Source organism: Macrotis lagotis, chromosome 5 (assembly GCF_037893015.1).
Source record: "Macrotis lagotis isolate mMagLag1 chromosome 5, bilby.v1.9.chrom.fasta, whole genome shotgun sequence".
NCBI lineage: Eukaryota > Metazoa > Chordata > Mammalia > Peramelemorphia > Peramelidae > Macrotis > Macrotis lagotis.
Window position 1 is genome coordinate 166,715,248 of NC_133662.1, and position 23,287 is coordinate 166,738,534.

Sequence of the window (23,287 nt, forward strand, 5' to 3'; positions counted from 1 at the left end):
TGGTGATAGGGGGGATAGAGAATGCCAAGTTTCAGATGACAGCTATCTTTGTTGCATTTTCCAACTAGACAAAGTACACGTACTTGAAGGGGAAAATGGTATAAATTGAAAGAAGCAGCCAACTACTTTTCTGAATCTACTCAAAGAAATTTAAGTTGTACAGGTTGGATCCAAGGTGTCAAATAGATTTTGAAGTGCCAAAGAAAACAGATTCCTTTTTGTCAGAAAAGGCTTTTTTCAGTCATCAATAAATGTTTTTATGGGTACACATCACATATACTTTTGCAAAGTGCAGAGTTGATGACCCCATTAGGAAATGACAGACCCTTGCAAGCTCTTAACTATAAAGAAAGGAGCATATTTGAGAATGACAACATTCTTGCTCAAAAATGACAGGAGGGGAAGCAAAACTGGATTAGAAATAGGGCATTAGAAGGAACAGAGCCTAAAACACTGGAATGCAGTAAATTGGTCCAGCTAAGAGGAGTGTTTTTCATTTTGTCTATGGAGTCTAATTCCATGCTCCCCTCCTATTTATTCATTTTAGAAAGCTTAGCTAAGAGCGGCATCTGTTTTTTTTATGCTGAGGTTGGCTGATATATAAAGAGTCATTTTAGGTCACACAGATGGAATCTACAGCTCAGTCCAAATCAGTGTCCAGTCTCCTCCCAAATCTTGATCTTTGGATGTTAGAACTAGAAAGAATGACACTCTCTAGAACATGAAAGGTGACTACTAGTAATAAAGTATAACATAAAAAACTCACCTATTGGTTATACATGCATTCCACTCCAATGAATATGTCAGTAATGTTTTGCTTTGGGTTTCCTGAATCCTGAATCAATTAATTTTTTACCCTATCTACCAAAGCCTGTGTATCTGGTATGGATCCCATTTATAAAGTCATGGATAATATATATCTATTTCTCTCCAACTTGATATTTGTTTTCATGCTTTATCTCTTTCTGATCAAAATCAATCCCTTCCCATCTCCCCTGAGCCACTTTAGAATGGAAGCAGAATATTTTTTCACTTCTCCTCACTGCCAGTGTAGTAGCCTGCATTACTCAATGATTATCATGGCAATCACATTCACTTATCAACTGATAAATGGAAATCTGTACTATTACCTTAGCTGAGGCATGAAATACTGGATCAAGTTACATGGGCAAAAAAAAATATCTAGTCTATAAGGAAGTGATTACCACTTGATTCAAGTTTCTGGTTCCACTCATATACATTGTGCTTTTCATTTTGGTCGTTTGTCCTGCCTAGTGAAGGGTCCAGATCCCACAATTGCTTTTTAGTGGGATGAGAGTTCTGGGATCAGTGCCATTCGGCTAGACAGTGCCAGGTCTTGAACCTGCTCCTTAGATGGAGAGCCTGGCAAATACTGATAGGTTCTGAGTGGGCAATCTGGCTAACTTCAGAAAAAGCAGGCTTTTTTCAAGTGTTGGGCTTTCTCTCCCCCTTTTCCCCTTTAACCAGGAAATAATATTCAGTAAGTAAAATTAGCCAGGACTGGATAATCAATGCTAGCTTATGTTCTGGTCTTGGGGAATCAAAAAGAATGGATCAAAATCAATCTAGTCTGATGTTTTGTTCACATGAAAGGTTTTCATTTCATTTTATTTTAATGCTGAATAAGAAAGTGAGTCATTTGTAATTAACAGACCAAATTGTATTGGTCTTGAAGCTACATAAAGGCTAGATTTTTTAAAAAAGCAATGCTTTACATTTTCTTCGTTTAAAGAAAAAGACCCCTGTCAAAGTAAAGGTTCTGGTAAATTCAGAATCATTTTCCAACAAGATTTGGAATTAAGGGGCAACCAGGTGGCGCAGTGGATAAAGCACCGGCCCTGGAGTCAGGAGTACCTGGGTTCAAATCCGGTCTCAGACACTTAATAATTACCTAGCTGTGTGGCCTTGGGCAAGCCACTTAACCCCATTTGCCTTGAAAAAACCTAAAAAAAAATATTTGGAATTAATCCTGCTGTTTTTGTGTATTAATTAAGGCCTTCTTCAATCTTGCTACAGTTTTACTCAGCTCTCCATTCATGGCTCATATTTTTGATGCCACTCAGAGTAAAAGTTGAAGCTCCTATGAACTTCCCTTGTAGTCTTCCAGAGGGATTGAAAAGCTGCTTTCAAGATATGACACAAAGATTTAAAATAAAAATTCCTGAGATACCAAGGCGACAGCTTGTCTCTCCTATCAAGGACAAAACTGATATTTCACTAACTCAATAACAAAACACTATGCTTCCAGCCCTGTGGAAAATGAAGAAACCTTACCAGTATAAAAATTGGGCTGGGACTTCAAAGAGCAGATTTTCTACCCACAACTGCTTTAGGGTGCCCTATGCTGTTGCTTGAAAACTGAGGTCAAGGAGAATAGGTATATGAATCACATAGGCAACTACATGGAGTAAGATCCTTTTGCAGAGGAAAGAAAACTAGTCAATGAAAGGTTGGGATAATTGGGTCAACATTGATTTTTCTCACCTCCAGAAAAGAAAAAAATCACAAAAAAAAGAACCAAACAAGGGAGGCAATGAGGCCAGGGGAATGATTCAGGAACACAAAAGAATGGAAACCTGAAATGGATCTGAAGAGTAACCAGTGGTTCCTATAGGCATACCTGAAAGAAACCACAAGGAAAAGGAAACAGGAAACTGGGGTCTGAACATGCTGCTCAGTCGCCCAAACCCTCAAAATGTAACAGGCTCAGATTACTTCTTGAGTTGCTGTGGCCACTGTCTGAGAATTTCATTTTGTTTAATTTACATTGGCTCTAACTTTGGACCATAGGAGAAGAGATATCCTAGAATAGCTTCCCAAAAAGGCAAGAAGATTCCTCAAATCTTATTGCATTGGGGCTGGGCTTAGCACTCAGGGGAAGGCCCCATGATATTTATTGTGACTTGAATGTGCTGTAGAGATAATAATTTAATTCATTACCCCACTCCCAAAATCCAAGTTTTGTCCACAGAGTGACTCAATCCTTCATTTTCCCACCCCATTTCCCAAAACAAAGTTTGTCCTACTTAGGCTTAAGATATATTCACTGACTTATAGTAAGTAAGAAACTAAGACCACCGAAAATGGACTATGATGTTTTTAGATAGCTGTACTTGTTAGAAAGTCAATGGGTCATTAATTAACAAACATTTATTAAGGTCCTATTTAGATGCAAAAACAGAAGTGAAAAAGGCCCTACCTACTTTTAAGGTGCTTAAATTCTATCAAGGAAGACAACACATTTTTTAATTTATTATAAATTTTTAAAATTTTAATAGGATAACATAAATATATAATATTCTGCAAGGATATATAAGATATGTAAATTTTTATAGACTAATCTGGATAGGAGGAATCAGGAAAGACCTTTTGTAGAAGGTGGTACTTAAGCTAAACTTTGAAAGAATTAGGATTTTAGGAGGTAGAGGAAAGGAGAAAGTGTATTTTTCATTTGAGGCATGGACTTGAAAAGAGAGGGAGATGGAGTATCATTTCTAAGAAATAGCAAGAATATTTGTTAGTTTGTACTATAAGGTATATGAAGAAGAGGGATATATAAAATGAAGGGGGAAGGAAATGGGAACCAAGTTGTGAAAGGCTTTAATATCCAGTGAGTTTGTTTATGAACCTAGATGTATTTGGGAGCCATTGAAATCTATCCTGATGACAACCCTAAATAAATCTCTGCATCTTCTATATCTTGGTCCCAGTTATTCATTATATTTTCATATAGTATGATTTTGATTTCTTTATCATTCTTATGATCCCCTTCTGAATAATTTCTAGATTATCAGGACCTCTTGCAAAATTAGTAGATAGAAATGAACACAGGATTTCAGCAGTGGTCTAATCAGGTTAGAAGCTAGTGGGACTATCATCTCCTCACTCCTGAGTACCTCTTCCAGAAATAGACTAAGGTTACATAACATTTTTTTGATGGTAATATTCACATTGTTAACTTATTTTAATTTTATATTTCTTCCCAATTCCTACATCTTTTTTTCATACAAATTTCTATCAAGCCAAGCCTCTCTCATCTTGTCCATGTGATATTGATTTTTTGAATCTGAGAATGATGATTTACAATGGTCCAAAAATTTCATTATCAGGTGGCCAGCTTATTGATGGACCTGCCTCCTAATGATTAGCCCCTCCATAATTCTAAGATGGTTCATAGAAAATGGACTTAATGATGCATGACTGGGTTGTGATGTGTATTGTTTGATGGAGTTTTCAAATCAGTCCATTACTGATCCAATTGTATATAAGACCTGTTTCTAGAACTCTGCAGAAGAAATGACTCTTGGAAGTTGGAAGGGACCTCAGATGTTACCAAGTGTAACAAATCTGAAAAAATTTTCTCTGTGCAACTTATCTATAAAAGATCTTCCAGTCTTTGTGAAACACTATTTCCTGAGACAGGACAAATCCATTTTGGAACTTCTCTACTTGCTAGGTTGTTGTTTTTGATAGCAAGACTAAATTTTCCTCTTTGCCCCTTCTACTATTTACTCCACAGAGGTTAGCTTACCTCCCCTATTCTTTCAAACAATCCTAAGGTGTCATGATCTCAAGGTACTTTATTGTCTAGATACTTTCTAGTTTATCAATGTTTTTATCAAAAGATAATGCCTACAATCTAATGTAACATTCTAGAAATTATCTGATCAGAGTTGAATATGGTGGTAGTCCTGAACAGTATCATTACCTATGGGTGACCTAAGACTACTGTTAGCAGTATGTCTTACACACAACACATACATAATAAATGTTAGGTGACTGACATTATCTTTAAGCATTATTCCATCCCAGTAAGCTTACACTGAGTATGATATATCTCATTCTAGTTAGAGACAATATATCCTTTCCTGATCTATGTTCTCCAATTATTCTTCTCCCATTGCATAACCCTGAAAATTATTCTGATGATTTCAAAAGGGAGGTACCAATTATCTAGAACCCTTTGGCTTCAAGCAAAACCAATCTTATATTTGAAGTAGAGCTGCTAAACTCTTGGATCATGGGACTGCCTTAGATCTAAAGCATACAGATTTCAGCAAGGCAATTGATAGCCTCTCTTTTCTCTGTGAACAAAATGGGCTGGATGATAATACAATGTGTGTGTGTGTGTGTGTGTGTGTGTGTGTGTGTGTGTGTGTGTGTGTTTGTGTGTGTGTGTGTGTATGAAGGGGGGATATAATCAGGATATGATCACTATACTTAAGTATTTGAAAAGCTATTATATGGAAGAAGGATTAAACTTGTTCTACCTGGTCCTAGAGGACAGAACTAGGAATAGTGAGTATGGTGGTATAAGGTAACTTTAGACTTGAGAAAAACTTCTAACAATTGGAACTTTCCAAAAATGGAATGATCTGACTCAAGATGTGATCTCTTCTTTATCAACTGAAATTCTTCATCCAGAGGCTGGTTGAACATATTTCAGGGATGTTTTAAAGGGAATTCTTCTCTTGTATGATGTCATGACCACTAAGATTTATTCCTATTCAAAGATTCTGTGATTCTGTTTGGTAAATCTCTCTCTCTCTCTCTCTCTCTCTCTCTCTCTCTCTCTCTCTCTCGGTAAATATAGTACTGAGAAAAAATATTGTAGGCATATTTCCACATCTAGAAAATGAGGACATTTCCTTAGTATGGCATCCTACAAATAGACACAACAGATGGCTACTAGCCAATGCTAGAACTGGGGGAAGGACCAGACCTTTCTGAAGCTGAGCAGTCATGGTCTGAGCTGGAAGGAGAAAATGTAAACTGAAAAGTCAGTCCAGGTCTCTATCAGCATGCCAAGATTGAAAGACTGATATGGGCAAGAAGCCTGGGTTCTGGGAAAACATTCAGAACTGAAGGAGTTTGGATAAGATTAGGAAGCCAGGGAATTGACCATGCATCTGATACAACCTGATTTCCCCCAAACTTTGGTCTTTTTATTATAATAACAACTTGTTGTTCCTGGGAAGAACTGCAAAGCCACCTTTTGACTCAACCACCTCCATTAAGCCATTGTCATGTCCACCATTCCTCCTCTCTTCAGCTCCTTCCTCTACTTTGAGTCCATGAGGTTGTGGAAGGATTTACCAATTCTGGGGCATAAATCATATGCACTGACTTCTTTGTCCTCTTCAAAGTTCCAACCCACAATCATTCCACAAAATATTAGAATTATTGTCTTCATATCCGTGAATCAAAGGTAACCTGAAAAACTTCTTGTCTTTCGGTGATTATGGATAAAATTTCTGATTTTGAATTTGTTGCAGGAAAAGCTGATAAAATATGAAATAAACATGATATAAGGCCAGGCTCAGTTGGAAAACCACTAGATGGATGGGGACTGTGTCTAATCCCTATCTTCCAATTCTAGGGATGGTTTTTGGCATTGAAGTAATAGGATAGTTGAATTTAAATCACAGTTTGCAAAGTTTCTTTGAAGGAAAGATGATATTTAGGCACCATGTTTGTATTATACTTTTGTGGTTTGTAGATTGAGGCACAAGTTAGCTTGGTACTCTCCCAGTTATTCAATGATTACATGAGAACTATAGAACATAGCATAATTGGGGGGGGGAGTTCTTGTTCAGAACCATCGTTCATATAGAAGAGTGAATTCCAGGTATTTGGACAACCTAATCAGCTGGTAGTTTATCCTAGAGATAATGCTTCTGGATTCAATTTGTATACTTTCAATCCTTCTGTCCTGGATGCTCTTCTCTTCTCCCTCTATAGTTCTTCACCTGGTGAGCTCACAGGATTTAAATTCAATCAAATATCATCTCTATGCTGAAAATACTAAAATCTATCTTTTTTTTTGCTGCCCCAATCTCTCTGCTGACCTCCAAACTATATCTCCAGCTATCTCTCAGATATCTCAAATTAAGGAAACATCTTAAACTCAATAAATCCAAAAGAAAACTGAGTATCTTTCTTCCTAAACCTTCACTCCCATCTTCCTTATTGTAGTGGCAAATAATGTCACCCCAGTTTTATAGACTCTTAATCTAGGAGTCATTCTAGATTCCCCATTCTTTCTCATTCCCCACATCCAAGATGGTATCAAAATCTGCCTACTTTGCCTTTGCAACATCTCTCAAATAAACCCCCTGTCTCCTTGGATACTACTGATGCTGTCACTATAGTGTAAAACCTTATCACCTTACCCCCTGATCATTCCAATAGCTTGGTGGTGGGTCAGCCTGCTTCATGTCTTTCCCCATTCAAATTAATTTATCCATCAGTCACTAAAGTGATTCCTCTAAAATTTTGGCCTGATCATGTCATCTCATGGCTAGTCCCAACCCAATAAACTCCAATGGCTCCATATTGCCTGCAAGATCAAATACAAAATGCTCTATTTAGCATTCAAAGATTTTGTAATCTGACCTTCTCACACCTTACTCCCCTTTATGTACTCTTTTATCCATGACTGGTCTCTGGTTATTCCATATAAACAAGACACTCCATCTTTTGACTCTAGGCATTTTCCCTAACTGTTCCCCATACCTGGAATTCTGCCTTCTCCACTCTGACTACAGATCTCCCTATCTTCCTTTAAATTCCAGTAAAATCCCATCTTCAATAACAAGCCTTTTCTAATCCTTCTTAATTCCAGTGCTTTCCCTTTTTAAAATTATTTCCTATTTATCCTGTATATATAATTTTCTTAGTATATATTTGTTTGCATGTTGTCTGTCCCATTAGATTGTAGGCCCCTTAACAATAGGAATTGTCTTTTGGTTTTTGTGTCCTCTTTAAATAAATGGTTGATTGATGGAAAAGTGTATCTTTATCTGAAAAGTCATATATAATATAGCCAAGAAGTATGAAATATACTGTATAGCCCAATCAGAATTGATTGACAAGATAGGGAACTGAGAGACAAGATAGTGAAGTGGTAAAGATCCTTTAGAAATGGTTGAGTAACCTTGATTTTTGTTGGGAGTTTCAACACATAAGAAGTGGTCAAGCCACAACCAAGATGACAGTATGATATAGGGGAAAAGTTTATGATGAAATCTAGAGTCAGAGTGAAGTTGCTAGGGATTATAGCAAACTTTCTGAACTACTCAGTCCTTGGCTAACATACTTCATACAACTGTACATAATTCTTGTGGACTCAAAATTGTTGTGGACACTTCGTAAGGCCTTCAACAAGATCCTCTTAATTAGGATCTATCTATCAGAATTTGCTAGGGGGAGGCATAAATAGCTTAATAGCTGTAGGTGGCTATTTGAGGCCAGCTCTCTTGTATGAAGACATCTTAACCATTTGAAGCACAGTTAATGGAACTTGAGTGTAGCATATTGCTTTTGTAATAGTTCTGTTAGTCCATATTGGGCTTAGTGACTGAAAAGTTCACTGGAGGGAAGTCCTGGGTGGCTGCTACAATTAGATGCTATCATTCAGATTTATGAAGCAGTGAATCTGTGCCTAGACTATTTTTCTTTGGAGGCAGAGGGTCTAGGTTCAAATGATAGCTTTTCCACTTATATCTGTGAACTTGGACAAGCCACTTATCTTCTATGGGCCTCAGTCTTCTCATCCATGAAATGAAAGAGTTGAACTAGATGAACTCTAAGTTTCCCTCTAGTTTTAGGGCTATAATCCTTTATTACTATAAGTAATAACAGAATTCAACCCTATGAAAAAGCCATTCAGCACATCTGATGGCCAACACTGAGAGTATTCTAGATTCTTAGAGTCAGAATGGATAATAATGGAACACTACTAGGCAGCCAGGTGGTTTAGTAGATCTCTGATTTTAAGAGTCAAGAAGTCTTGATTTTGAATATTATTTCAGACACATACTAGCTAGTTGATTCTGGCCAATTTATTCAACTCCTCTTAGCCTTATTTATTTTCATCAGTAAAATAGGAACAATAGCATCTTTCTTGGTAGTTCTCAGAAGTCAAATAAGGATGAGCAAAGATTCAAACTGAGATGGCTATTGAATACTCAGATACAAGGGTGGAGACAAGTATGAATAGTGGGTTCTAGGAAACAGACTCAGAACTGGAAGAATCTAAATGAGATTCAAAAACTAAAATGCAGGTCCTGCAAGAAATAATGTTTATGTTAAAAATATAACAATAGCAACAAAAAATATTTATTCAGTGATTTTAGGTTTGAAAAGTGTTTTACAAACATTTTAACAACTGATTAAGAGTTAAGTTCACTGAAAGCATCAATGCAACCAGTGCAACATTAACTGCACATAGGAATATTTTTAGAATCTCTTTCTACTTAGATTTTTGAGCCAAATATTCTTTATGAAAATGAAAAAATAAAAAACAAAACACCTTTTTGGCAAGCATGTGTCTTCCTATTTCATAGCTTCATTGATGTTGATAATTAGCCATTCATTGCACACATTTATCACCATGATTACTTGTATCATGGTATTTTGATTTATCTTAGCATTTACATATAGATATGTTTCAATAGCATCTTTAAGGGGACCAAAGGGTTCCATTGTGATTGCTGGTGAGAACAATTCACCATAAGACACCAGCAAATTTGCTCCTTTTCACATCTATTTGTTTATTTCTTAGTATCAAGGGCATGCCTAATTTTCAAGCCCCAAAGCTGGGATCATGATCTGTTCCTCATAAGAAATGGGAGTCCCAATAAGTGAAGGGGAAATTCTCAGACGTTTTGTCCAGTTCCTTTTATTAACAGAGCTAACCATGTCATCTTGCTACCTGGCTGAAAACACAAGATATCAGGCTGATAAAATCTATTTTTGGTTTTTATTCATGTTCATGACAGGCCAGATTCTGGCAAAAAAAAAAACCCAGCATTTGTTTAATGTTTAATTATAACCAGCTTTCATCACAAAGAATATTTCCTCTCTCCATTGTTGAACTCTTTGCCCTTCCTCTGTATTATTAGACCAATTACTTAAAGCATTTATATTTTTTTAAGTTTTATAATAAGGCAATGATTCAAAAAGCCCTTATATTTAGACCAAAGAGCATTTTTAAAAGCACACTGACTATAAACATAGTTCAGCTGCGGCTCATCATCACTCATGGAGAATAGTTAATTCTCATCAGTTTAAGGTTTCCAGCAGAAGCAGGGTTTACTTAGCAGTTACAAATGGACATTGTCAGGAGCTGTTTGTCAGAGTGGAGAATTTTTTTATTGTTATTTTATCACTATAGCTTTTTGTCACACCAAGTCACCTCTCCAAGGACACTTCATAAATGCTTCATAATGATTTTATTCCCCCTCTATTGCATGATTCTATAAGAATAAACTTAGACAGTTAAATCTTTGATTTGCCCATTTGTTCCATGATCTTAATCAAATTTTTGCCTTCAATTATCAGCCTAGTTTCTTAGCTTGATTTCCTCCAAAAACTTGCTATAGAATATGCACTCTGATTTATAATTATGGTTAAAAAATTAGTTTGAATGAGGAATCCCAGGCCTATGGTAGCTTTTTGAATTAACTGATGAGGCCCCTTGACCTCTGAAATTCCATGATTCTGAAAGTTAGTAGTACCAGCAATATGTCAACCAGACTTGAATTTACAAGATGATCTCCACCCTGATATCTTCTAAACTCTTTTAGTGTTGCTAGGGAATTTGGAAAGCCTTGGATATGGCCTCAGATGCCCTGGGTCATATTAGATAGCTATTGCTTCCTGGAGGGTCCTTGGGGATAGTAACTAAAGAAAGAAGCCCATTGCTTCTGAAATGTTAGATATCTCTTTCAACTTGCTCAAATGAAAGGAAAATCCATACTGTGAGACTAATAACTGGGATTTCTTCTTCAACCTAGAGAACATTAATTGTTTGGCACTTTAATTAAATGGAAGGAAGTGTTGGATTCAGTGAATATTAAGGTAAAATAAGATATCCTCTGTCCCCAAGAAGCTTATAGTCAAATGAGGAATTCATAATATATGAGACAATAAAAGCTCCTTGAGAGTATTCAATTTTTCATTCTTCATCTTTGTATCTCCAAAGCATATGGTAGGTGTTTCATAAGTGCTTACTGGATGCTTAATTATGTGTCTGGGAGCAGAGTTACTGAAATCATACTGACCAGGTTTCCAAATAGTGTCAGGGTCCTGGATCTTCCCCCATAGACAGATTAAAGGACCACTTGACTAACTTCATGTTAGGTCATTGTCTCATGTGTATTAATTATTTGAAATAATATTAGCTCTATTTTCAAATTATAAAAGGAAGGTTAAGTATCCTAAGACTTTACTTTGGGATCAAAGTACAGGATGATCACAAAGTTCACAGTCTTATTCCTTACACTTAGCATACAAATATCATTTTATCCACTGACTGGGGTCAACTGACTGTCAGTGGAAAGTGTTTTTCTATATATTGGTCTATCTGTTCCCTGACAGAAAACTGTACTTCAGAACTATGGAATTGAACCATGAGTCAGAACCCAGAATGAACTGTGTTTGAAATGAAACTGTTTCCCTCAGCTCTGATCTTAACTGAATCTAAATTTTATCTTTTATTTTAACTCATTTTTTCTCCCTAAAAATAAGCAGTAAATCACTATAGAAGTTATATATTTTCTAAAGCTTCTAAAAGAGTCCATCAAAATAGAGCATTTTCTAAAACTAATATACTATAACATCAAAATCATTATCGAGCAAGGTCTGAAAGTCTATTTCATTTGCTTGGAATCTCTGTTGCTGGTATGAATGAGCCTCAGAGGCAACCTTCTTCCATATTTTTGAAACTGTGGTTCCCTCTAGTTGTTACCATTAGGCAATAGAAGAGAAAGGAGGAAGCAAAGAACATGACTTTCCTGCCCTCTGCTTCTTCCCTCCCTCCACAGAGGCTCCAACACACACACACACACACACACACACACACACACACACACACACACACACACACACACACACACACACACACCACCCCTTCAGCTTTTTAGCTCAATACAGCTTTTTTTCAATGGGATTTGATGACTAAGCTTTTGTTGATTAATTTTCAAGCTGTCTTGAGTCACAATTTCTCCTCATGTCTGTCTTTTTGTGTGTTATTTTCCCCACTCTTTTAGGTTAGTAGATGATATCCTGATAGATCCAGTGATTTCAGCCAAGTGAAACGTTTCATTTACCCCTAGACTCTAAACAAGAGCAAAGGGTGTTAGATAGTAGGACAGCATGTTGTTATTGTATTGTTTATCCATTTATGTGAAGTTTTCAAAAGCAGATGCATCAAAAGGGAATCTTTATTATGCTGCCAAAATATACATAAAATCACTTTTAACACAAATCATGTAGGCTCTACTGTTTGTCATTTCCAAATCACCCTGTTAGATGGCCATTTACTTTCTGCTACTGGTTTATGAATATTTCAAGTTTTATGAGTGCCATAGTGCTCATAGGGTAGTGTCTGCATTTGAATCCAGAAGCAATGTTCACAGGGATCGTATTTTATTATTCTGGAATAAGTTCTCTTGATATTTTTCTAAAGACTTTTTTACAAAAGGAAAGAAACAAGAAGCTTATGAACCAAACAACTCAAAGTGTGTATCTCTTTAAATTTTATCTAGAATAGAAGACTTTTGTTCTTCAGACTGCCCTTGGGATCTGCTTCTAGCTCAGTAATGATTTTCTTTAAAATAATTAAAAATTTTTTCATTTATATTTTTTAACATTTTTTTTTTAATTTTGAGGTCTGATCAGTAATGATCTAAGAAGAAGCTTTATGTGCTCCTCAATAAACATCAAGCAGTTTCCTTGTCTGGTTACAGATATGATGGTTAAAAGTCTTAAAGTTTATAGATATAATATTTAATTAATTTTCCCATAACAATATAAAACAAAACATATGCCGATATAAGATCAAAACACCATATTACTAATTCCCAACTGGGGGCCAAGTTGCACTATTCCATTTTGAAAAGAGTGTTGATGCTAAAATCTGACTATAACCATTTTCAGGTTCTTCTAAGTTATCAAGTATTTTCATCAAAAACATCAAAAACAAAAATGAGGGACCTCAGAAACTCACAGAGTAGAATTAGTCCACCTATTTGACTTTGTAAAGGTATGATTCTAATGGAGTATCCTTTGACCCTTGTTCTATTCAACATTCCCCTGAAATCTTGAGTGCCTTTGGGTACTTCATATTCCTTCATGATTTCACTTTGTATTTTGTCCAAACATTAGTTTTTCTTTCTTTTTATATGTGAACAATATTCTGTAAACCTAAAATAACTTCAGTTCTTATTTTTTCCTTATTAATTTCACTTATTTAGCTTTTTATGTGATTCTGTTTAGGGGTTTTATCAAGTCAAATAACCTTATCCTCTCCCCCCCCCGAAATGCTTCAAATGCCTCCTTTCTATTAATGTTTGTATTTTCATTGATTATTAGATTCAAATTTGCAGAAAACGTCATTTAAGGTTTTCAGCATGACCTTCATTGTTTTTTGGAATATGCTATTTCTTTCCATTCTCTGATTTCTTATAACCACAGGAAAATATAATTCACACTACTTTTGCAAGTCTTTCTCCAGCCCAAATGCAAAATCTGTGACTTATCATTAAAACTATTAAGTGTAGACACTGCATTTCTTGGAATTTTAACCAAATTATTTCCTAGGAGCAGTCTGTGTATTCTCTTTATTGATGCTTTGTTGTCTATAGGCAGAAGTTCTAGTCATTTTCTGATTATTATTTCCTCCATTATGGTATCGGTAATTTCTTTGTTATTGTTGATATTGTTTTGCCTTGTTCTTTTGGGAGAGCTATGATCCTTAAGTTATCACTCTGCAAATGTCTTCAAAATCAATCACTTTAGTTTTCATGAAATCAATGTGTTCTTTTAATATTGCTGCATTTTTTCTGTTTCTTCCAAATTTTCCTTCAGACCAGTATTTTTGTGTTCCAAATAAATTAATTTTCTTTAGAGAGATTCTCTATTATGGATTTAGCTGCATATTCATTTTTCCTAGTCTGCTAACTACTTTATAATTTCATTCTGTGTTAAGAAATTTAATTTCATTCCAAATTTCTTTCTTATTCATATTTGTTTCCCTTTTAAGTCATTCTAAGGTTTCTCTTTATTATTCCATGATTAGGATGATGGTAGGTTCATCCACAAAATTCTGTCTTTCAACAGGTGTTATTTGTTTACTTTTCTCCTTTTTCCTTCTAAGTGTTAGAATTCATCAGTGTGTTGTGCTTCTATTGAGAGTTTTCCTCTTGATTATTTTGGGATTTTCTGCTTTTTTTTTTTTTTAAATCATCTTTCCTGTCAATTACTCTAGTACTTCCTCTACTTGTGCTTTGACTACTTGAGGCTGAATTGGAGTCCCTCAGCTTCTTCATGTCTGGGTCTCAGTCTTTGTCCTGGCTGATCTCCATTGTTTGAGGCTGGTCCTAGCTTGATTTCTCTCAGACCACTCACCTCTTGCTTTGTAATAATGATTGTGATAGGGATAGAAGTAGAGGTAGGTACTGGATCTCTGATTTAAAGTCCAAGATTAGGAAACTCCTTTTAACAATATAAGTGGGTACCTTTTGTACAAATTATTGTCTTAGATTTGTGTAGAGTCCTGAGAATGCAATATGCTCAATGTTATATAGTTAATATGTATCAAGAGGTAGGGAGTTGAGCCTGTCTTCTGGTTCCAAAGCTATTAACTATATACCACACTGCTTCTCTTACTTCTGGAAAGAAGGTTCTAATGAACTGTCCTCTGACTCCTCTCATTTGTGTTACTCCTCTTGTTTGGTTAGCTGCTCTTAGTATATGCTCAATTTTCAACTTGAGGGAAGACTGCTCCCATTTTTGTTTTAAAATCGTTTTACTTGACACCCAGAAGGGTCTGATAAATGCTTTTTTTATACTTTCAGGCGAAGGGCATAACCTGTGGAGGTCTGTTTTCAGAATGCCTCATTTCTCCTTCCATTCCTTTACATATCTAGACAAATTCAGGTATCTGCTGCCTGAACAGGGTGACGGTGTTTAGGCAATGCTGTGGTTAAAGGGGGTCACTTTTCTGAATAAATTCCACCCTCATGTAAAATTTGGTCTTCACTTGGTTCCAGTTACCTTTTCCTCAGATCTGAATTAGCCACCTGCACTGTCTGGGATAGATTCTTCACTCAACTTTTCTTCATGTGATTGGGCAGAAAGAGTTTGATGCTCTTTGCAGAATGGAATGGAGAAGTAAGGAGATGGTGATGTTTAGATAGAGTTATTGCATTTATCACCAGAATCACAAAACTATTATCAGGTGAGATTTATGTGGGGAATTTGAGACTTGTTTAATAGTAACAAAACTATGAGCATAGTTGGTCATATTAATAGTAAGAATAACCAAAAATATATTTATCTCAATAGATGCAGAAAAAAAACTTTTGCCAAAATATAACACATTCCTATTGAGAATACATATGTTTAAATGGAATTTTCCTTTAAAATGATAAGTATTAGGTACCTAAAACTATAAACAAACACTATCTATGGTGGAGATGAGTTAGAAGTCTTCCCAAAAAGATCAGGGGTAATTCAAGGATGTCTATAACCACCAAATTACTTAATATTGTACAAGAATAGCAATAAGAGAAGAAAAAAGAAACTGAAGATATTAGAAACAAAGGAAACAAAGCTATCACTCTTTGCAAGTGATATAATGATATATTTAGTGAATCCTAGGCAATCAACTAAAATGCTAGTTGAAATAATTTACAACTCTAACAGAGTTACAGGTTGTAAAATAAACTCCATATAAATCATTAGCATTTTTATATATTACCAAAAAAGTTCAACAGTAAGAGATAGAGAATTTTCATCTACAATAATTATAGACAACATAAAATACTCAAGTCTAACTGCCAAAAGAAATTCAAGAAGTATATGAACAGAATTACAAATCTCTTATCACAAATAAATTCATATGTAAACAACTGAAAAAATATCAATTGCTTATGGGTAGACCAAGCAAATATAATAAAAAATGATAATTCTACCTAAATAATTTACTTATTCAGTGCCAAACTATCAAAATTATCTTATAGAACTAGAAAAAATAATAGCAAAATTCATCTAGAAAACCAAAAGATTAAAAATATCAAGGGAATTAATGAAAAATTATGAATCAATGAAAAGATTACCTAGGCATATAAGAGTCTAAACTGTAGTATAAAGCAGTAATCATCAAAATAATTTGGTAGTGAATAAGAAATAAAGTGATAAATCAGTGGAATAGATAAGTATATAATACACAGGAGTAAATGACCACAGTAATCTAGCATTTGATAAACACAAAGAGCCAAGTTTTGGGGACAATAACTCAATTTTTGATAAAAATTGCTAAGAAAAAAGAAAAAAAAGTTTGGTAGAAATTATGTATAGATCAACACAACATTGCATACTGTCTATCAGAACATGGTCAAAATGGATACATAACTTAGGTGATATAAGCAAATTAGTGAACTTGGAAAATTTTGCCAGTTCGATCAGTAAGGAAAGAATTTATGACCAAACAAGAGACAGAGAGAATCTCAGGCAGTAAAATGGACAATTTTTGTAACATGAAATTTAAAAAGTTTGCAGCTAAGATTAGAAGGAAAAACAGAAAAACTGTGAAAATATTTTTTCAGTAAGTTTCTTTTACAAATACATAGTTTCTCAAATATATAAGGAGCTGAGTAATTTATAGGAATATGAGTCATTCCCCAACTGATAAATGATCATAGGATACAAAAGACAGGTTTCAGAAGAAATCAAAGCTATCTATAATAATGTTAAATAAAATGTTCCAAATCACTTTTAATACAAATTAAAACAATTCTGAGGTACCACCTCACACCTATCAAATTCACTGTACATTTATATCCTAAAGGGCTCAAAGAGAAAAAAAAAAAGGACCTCTATGTACAAAGAAATTATAGCAGCTCTTTTTGTGGTGGCAAAGAAATGGAAAAAGAGAAGTTGCTCATTATTTGGTTAATGACTAAAGTTATGTTATATAATCATAATGAAATACTATTGTACTATGAGAAATGATGATCAGAATGGTTTTGCCCTTCTCATTTGGCACCACCAAGATGGTATTCAAGCGCTTTGTGGAAACTGGTCAGGTGGCCTACATTTCCTTTAGGCCTTATGCAGGCAAGCTGGTAGCTATTGTCGATGTGATTGATCAGAATAGGGCTTTTGTCCATACAGTGGCATGAGGAGGAAGACCATGCCATTTCAAGTTCCCACACAGTGCTAGGCAGAAGTATGTCCGGGCTGCTTAGGAGAAAGAAAAGATCAATACAAAATGGAAAGACACAAGATGGGCTGAGAAGATTGAAGCCAGAGAAAGGAAAGATAAGATGACAGATTTTTGACCATTACAAAAATCATGAAGGCCAAGAAAATGAGAAATCTAATTATCAAGCACAAGGAGAAGAAGCTTCAGTAGGCCTCTACCCAGAAAGACTCTCCTAAGAAGGAAGTTGCCCAGAAGGCACTTGCCTCCAAGGTCTCTGCCAAGAAGATCCCAGCAAAGAAGATGGAGGGCCAGAAGGCAGCTCCAGGCCAGAAGGGGCAGAAGGGCCCCAAAGCACCTGGCCAGACACCCCAGCCAAGGAGGTTCCTGCACAGAAGGCACCTGCTCAGAAAACTGCTGCTGCTCCAAAGGCCAAAAAATAAGACTACCAGAAATCTACTAAGGGTTTTGCTACACAAAAACAAAACAAAACAAAACAAAACAAAAAAAGAATGGTTTCAGAAAAAACTGGGAAGATTTACATCTGATGATACAAGGTGAAGTAAGCACAATCAGGATAGCACTATACACATAAATAGCAATATTAAATTATGATCATCTTTGAATGACTTAGCTCTTTTGATCAGTACAATGATCTAAGACAATTATGAAGGACTATATTGAAAAATCTACTTACAGAGAAAACTGATGGAATCAAAGTGATGACTGAAGCATAATTCTTTTCATTTTTTTACTTTCCCTCAAAAGACTAATATGGAAATATATTTTGCATGATTTCACATCAATAATTGAGATCATATTTCTTTAATTAATTAAATTAATTAATTAATCATATATTCTTAATGGATAAGTAAAGGGCGTGGAGAAGGAAGAGACTTTGGAATTCAATTTTTTAAAACATGAATGTTAAAAATAAATAATAAAATTTAAAAAGAAAGTATTTATGTCTTTGGAACTTCTATGATGATTTATCTTTAATTTTGTTACTCCATAGTGCATGCCAAAACTAAAAGTTACTCTGAGCATTTTTGAAGTGTTAACAGCATTACAGATGTTAGTGGTATTATGAAAAGGGTGTGATGATATCACTTCAACAATGCTATTCCTTTGTATATAATTTCATCATAACCCTCTATTTTTATAGATTCAACACTCAATAAAATATTAGCAGTTATAAGAATGGAAAGGAGATTGTGAGATCATATAGCTGTTCTCACCTCTCTTCCAAACTTGCTAGTTCTAGAATCTAGAGAAAAGCATATTACTTAGGTTTTTCTTTAATATCTCTCCAGGACTCCTTACAATCTTTCTTTGACAATGAATTTTACTATTTCACAAAACTTTTCAAAGATCTTGAGGTCTGTGTTAAATACCTCAATCCTACCTGCTGCAAAGTCACAATTCTATGCTCATATTATATTCTTTGAATTTGTTTAAAAGGTTATAGCTAATGTTAATAGCAATCTTATCTCAAAAATTTTATATCTTGGTCCTCAATTACCTTTAGGACATGGGACTCGTTATTTTTTAATTATTATTTTTAGATATAACAGGGGAGCATTATTATCCTTACTGTATTCATGCAATAAGAAAAACAGGAGTTCTGGGAGCATGTGGCCCCAGAAGTGAGTACAGAGAAGATGAGGACCAATAGAGGAAGACCTGCCAGCTAATACTTCCTGATTATTACCAGTTTACATAAATAGGCTCTCTGCAGTGCAATGTGAAGGGGTTTTATTCAGTTGAGCGAACTTTAGACTTTTTTGCCCTTCTTGTTGGGAAGGGAAGAGAACAGACAAATCCTTGCCTAAGAGTATAAAAGAGAGTCAGAAGGGAAACTACTTTGGTTTTTTCTTTTCCACCTAGAAATAGGAACCACCATCCAGTGAATTCATGTTGGATCCAGATAAATACTCCTCAGATGCATCAAGTTGTGAAATCAGTGGCTTTCCTTCCAACTATTTATCTTCTGTAGAAATAATTCAAATTTTTAAATGTCTCAGCCAGCCATGAAGAGACCAAGGAAGACCAGAGAAAGAGGATTTCCCTCCCACTTTACCTAGGTTTTACAGAGAAGTATTTGGATACATATTTGTCCATGCTAACTTAAATTTTTGTCCTTTAAGAACATAAGGCAAAATTCCTCTTCATATGACAGATTTCAACCATGTGCTTGAACAGATGATAGTAAGATAAGGTTTATTGCTCATTATTACTAGATAAGTTGCAGTTGCTCAAAGATGGTCATAGTGGTGGTAATGGGCAAGGATTTATATTCAAGTTAAGCAAATCACATTATTAGTGTATTAGACCACTATAGAGTTATGTCTTCTGAGTTAATTAGAGGTAAAATGCATTATTTGACTCTTAGAACACTCAGTTGCTTTCATGAAAAATTATTCCAAATATAAATGTCACTGAATCAGACACATATGGTTTTGCTAGCAATCTGTGCAAGGAGGATTCCACAGAGCAAGTAATGGTACCAGGCTGAACAGAATGATCATGTTCCAGTAGTCCTCTGATTTGAATCTTTTGAGCTTCAAGGTCCTTTAAAAGAGAGCTGAGGGACTGTGTGAATAAAAACAACAATATGACAATAACTCATTTTCTAGGCTCAGGGCTGGGCCCACAGAGTTGCTAGGAAGCCCAAGTGTTAAATCTTACCCCCAGCTACTTCTTTCTTTGCTCACCCACCAACCCATTCAACAACAAATCACAAATGAATTCCTTAATAGTATGGGATAATTTCTCTGAATCATTTAGAAATATTTGGATATGTGCCTTTGGATGACAGAAAACTAAACTATTCAGATGGCTCTGGTCTTGTCTTTTTGTCCTGGTTTACTTCCAAGTCAGCTAGTGTTCTAAAATCAAACATTAAGAAGCCAAGAGATGACAAAGTAGACTCTAGATCATGGTTCCTATGAGAAAAAACGCAGTTGGCTTTTGGGTAGGGGAAAACATTTCAGAAAGAAATTACACATATGACCTTAGACCATCTCAAATTAAAAAAAAGATAGATGAAAAAGTAGATACAAAAGTAGGTTAAATACCTTTAAACCTTGAAGTATGCATGAATATACGATTGCTTTATGTCTGTTTAATTCTGGTATTTATTACATTAAGTAGAAGGTATCAAAAAAAAAAAAGAAAACAAGGAGATAAACTAGTAGATATAAAGAACTGAACCAGAAGTCAGAAAGTCTCATTTTTCTGAGATCATATCTGGCTTTAGATACTTAGCCAGTAGCTGTGTGACTCTGGGAAAGTCACTTAACCCTGTTTGCCTCAGTTTCCTCATCTGTAAAAATGGGTTGGGGGAAGGAAATGATAAACCAGTATCTATGCCAAAAAAGACCCAAATGGGGACATAAAGAGTTGGCTATGATTGACAATGACTGAACAACAGCTAAGATATTCAGTAGAAATAGTCCATAAACTTAAAAATATTCCCCATCTTCTCACTTCTGTCAGCTAGATGGCACAGTATGCTGAACCTGGAGTCAGGAAGACCTAGTTCAAATTCAGGTTCTTAGTTGCTGGGTTACTTTGGACAGATCATTTAACCTTTATTTGCCTCAATTTCCTCATCTGTAAAATAGTAACACCTATCTCCCAGGGTTGTGAGAATGAAATGAAATAATAAACACTTAGCACAGTGCCTTGTGCAACATGAGTACTAAATAAATGGTTTATTATTACTACTACTACCACTAAGGAGGGGGAAAATGTAAGCCCCAATTTTTTTTATCTGATAAGATATTTGATACCAAAAAGGTGGGTGGCAAGGTTATTTTAACAGTGTGTGAAGGTTTTTCATTGAAAAGTCCTCAACTTAACACTGGAGTCAAATAGTTTGGATTCAAGGAAGAAGAAATATGACTCCATTTTTTTCTCTAGTTACACTTTATTGCTTACTGTAGTTCCTTAGCTTTTAATCAAACTAAAGCCCTGTCTCCATTATTTCATCCTGCCATTGTTCTTTTGATGAAGTGTCATTAATTTCTTAGATGAGATTATCTGAACCATATGCAGCAGGGTTATCTGGACACACATTTTTAGCCCTTTCTTTAATTTACTTTGGGACTTCTGCCTACCAGATGAGGGGAAAAGTGCCTTTAAAAAAACGATAACTTTGTTTCCTCATCTTTCATAATTGAAGGTTCCCAGACATCATTCCTAATAGATCTAAGTACCAATGAATTCCTCTTAGCTCTTCTCTGCTTCAGATAAACTGGAGGCTTCTTATATGGTTAGCATGTCCTGCTGGGTCTTTCTGAGAATAGATATAAATAAAGACCTTTCTGTGTGACTTTTTGATTCTTATCATTTAACCCCAGTAACTAGAAAATTGTCTTTAAGTATCTGTGGGTCTTAGGAAGGCATTAGGAACACTTGGAGGGAAGTGGCTAGCTGCCTCGATTGGCATTCCTATTATAATTTCAAAGATCATGAGCCCCGTGACTCTTATAAAATACCTTGTAAACCTTGAAGTATATATGAATATACGATTGCTCTATGTCTGTTTAATTCTGGTATTTATTACATTAAGTAGAAGGTATCAAAAAAAAAAAAAGAAAGAAAAAGAAACCAAGGGGATGAACTAGTAGATATAAAGAACTGGGTTTGGGGGAATTTATTGTTCAGTTTTTTAAATCATGTCTGCTTCTTTGTGATCCCATTTTGTGTTTTCTTGGCAAAGAAATTGCAGTGGTTTGCCATTTCATTCTCCGGTTTATTTTAAAGATAAGGAAATTGAGTAAAAACAGGGTTAAGTAACTTGCCCAGCATCACAAAGCTAATAAGAGTCTGAGACCAAATTTGATCTACCTCAGATCTGCCTACTCCAGATCAGGCACTGCATCCATGGTACCACCCAGCTGCCTAAGGTATGGGAAAATATTCTGTTGAAATCTCAGTGGTTTTCTAAAGAGAATTTTAGAACTCCCTCTTGATTAGACAACTTCCCAAAACCTTTTTTTAATTCAAACATATCTTTCAAAATTAAATGCCCCTTAGGTTGAGGAATATCCCTTAGTTAAAGTTAAATGTCCTTTAGTGAAAATAGACACTGATGGTATAAAACCCTCAACCCTGGACAGGACATTGTCAAAGCTAGCAACTAAAAGCTTTTCATGAGCAGATCTTGCTGTTTTATTGATCGATAAGTAATAGTAATAAAAGGGTCATTGAGCAGAATTATCTCTCTGGTTTAATTTCTTAATGTATCTTATGGAATTATAGCATATTTTGGGAATTGATTTATTAGAAGAGAGCATATAAGGTTTAACTTTGCTTTATTGTATCAAATACCTACTTTTTAAAAACAACAAACAAAAACAGTAGGATCTTGCCTTCTTTCTATCATTTACTTAACTGTTTTAAGTTGCTATTGAGAAGACCATTGGAGAAAGTCTGCCTGTTGTTCCCTTCTCCAATTTTTATCAATGATAACTTTGATATACATATATATATATGTTTATATCTAATTTGAAAGCTATTATAGATGCCCTGCCCTAATCAGCAAGCAGTTCCTTAAAACAAAGAATTTTTAAAAAGAAAGAGAAAAAATATTTTAGCAACATTCAACCAGCTAATTAATATATGTACATTAATATGTATATGAAATGTATATTTGTGGGTGTATGTCTTAAAGTTGAGAAAGATAGTCTGTGGAATGTAGTTACTGACATTTTTTCTTGCTATTTTCTTGCTTTATAATAGTATTTTTTTCTTCCTTTTAGAACTCCATATTGATTAGACAACTTCCCCAAACCTTTTATTATTCAAACATATCTTTGATTAGACAACAATTTATGAATGTGTTTGTATTCTGAATTAATACTGTTGTGGTTTTTCTAAACTTGGGAAGAATTAGTGTTTGCTGACTGAGGATTTTTCTGCATTTTTCTTTTGTATACTTGACTGTTTTATATAATAATAACTCACATTTACACAGTTATAAAATTTGCAAACATTTCAGACCAATAAAGTAGGTAATACAATTACATTATGCCCATTTTGAAGATAAGG

General features: G+C 35.0%; 1 protein-coding gene and 1 pseudogene across 1 annotated transcript in view; both read left to right on the plus strand.

Moving 5' to 3' along the window:
- LOC141488099 (estrogen receptor) overlaps window positions 1–23,287 on the plus strand; it is a 182,673-nt gene that overhangs the window by 139,183 nt on the left and 20,203 nt on the right. The gene's annotated exons all lie outside the window — the stretch shown is intronic.
- Window positions 1–23,287, plus strand: part of LOC141488100 (large ribosomal subunit protein eL14 pseudogene) — a 34,764-nt pseudogene continuing 11,477 nt past the window's right edge.